The sequence below is a fragment of the Toxorhynchites rutilus genome, chromosome 2 (genome assembly GCF_029784135.1).
Source record: "Toxorhynchites rutilus septentrionalis strain SRP chromosome 2, ASM2978413v1, whole genome shotgun sequence".
NCBI classification, from domain to species: Eukaryota; Metazoa; Arthropoda; class Insecta; order Diptera; family Culicidae; genus Toxorhynchites; species Toxorhynchites rutilus.
In genome coordinates, this window is record NC_073745.1 from 12,272,138 (window position 1) to 12,273,740 (window position 1,603).

The window sequence follows — 1,603 nt, forward strand, 5'->3', positions numbered from 1 at the left end:
AAATTGGACGGGTCGCTCATTTATTTTCTAACCCGGAAGCAGTGGACATACTACGCTGCGCTTTTATGTACATGAAAAACCACTTTTAACATGCGGGGGAAAAATCTTATATGAAAATTGCCAGATGTCAATGTTGCCAAGCGTAGTTATGGATGGTTAACCCTTCCGTTACGAGCGTCGTCTATAGACGACATCCGCGCGACGAGCTGTGTGTACGAGCGTCGTCTTTAGACGACATGAAATTCATACTTTTCGGCGCAGTGCTCCGTACAGGGGTAGCACTTCAGCGGAGCACACTGCCGTAATGAAAGGGTTAAACCGACGCCGAACCGAATAGCGATGAACGCACCCATATCACGAACTTCGACATTTGATTTGCTATTATGGTGCTACTCGCCCGTGTAGTTCGCGCAAAGGCATCGGCAAAATATTATTTTAGAAAATTCCTTGAGGCATGACCGGAGCCGTTTCGCTATATATATATATATATATATATATATATATATATATATATATATATATATATATATATATATATATATATATATATATATATATATATATATATATATATATATATATATATATATATATATATATATATATATATATATATATATATATATATATATGCATGCATACATATGTCATTCGCCTCCCTTACCGCATCCAGTCAGGTTGGTTGATGGAAAGTATGTTTCTGACGTGATAAGTTTCCTGTTAGTTGCACATGATCAAAGAAAATGTAAAAGTAAACAGTATTTTTGATCGTAGTTTTATATCATTTTTATGATAAGTGGAAAACAATAAATTAAACTCTTTCGTTTCAAAGCAATATCGAAAGTCCTGAAAAGGACTGGAATGGTTAAATGGGTTGTACGGAATCTGCTGCGTGCTAATGTGAGGTTTCAGTCGGATGTAGCAGTTGTTAACTTTTTGGCAGCGGTAGTTTTTTCGGAGTCGCTGCTGCTTTCCTTGGCTTTGGCATCTTCGGCTTCTGTGCGTCGGTTTGCAAGGGTTTCGTTGACACCATCACGCTGAGCCAAACAACGGATAGCGGGTTTGATACACTGGATGTTGTCATTTGGAACCTTGCGATACACTCTTCCTCAACCGGATCATTTGTCTCCTTTACCTCCATAACCGCATCCAATTGTATTGGTTGATGTGAACAGGAGTACCAGCAATGCACACTAGAAACACATATGTTTATCGATCTGAGCGTCCAACAAGAATGAGAAATCTGACTGAGTAGCAGCAGCAGCAGCAGCAGTAGAGAAAGAGAGCATGCCTGAAACTGTCTACTCATGATGTTTGTTGTTGCCAACAGTAGTGGACCGATGCGAGACACAGCTCGATTGTTGAGGTTCAGCCTCGATGTTTACCGCCGCTGCTGCTGCTACTGCCACTTATGTGAGACACAGCTCAATTGTTGGCCGCTCAGATTCGATACTGCACTTTCACGATGCCAAGAAACGTTCTCGCACTTCTGACGGAGAGAGTGTGCCTGAAACGATCCGCTCTTGATGCTTGCTGCTGCCACTAGTAGTAGACCGGTTTCAACAACAGTTGCTACTGTTTACCGCTGCATATGCTGCTATAG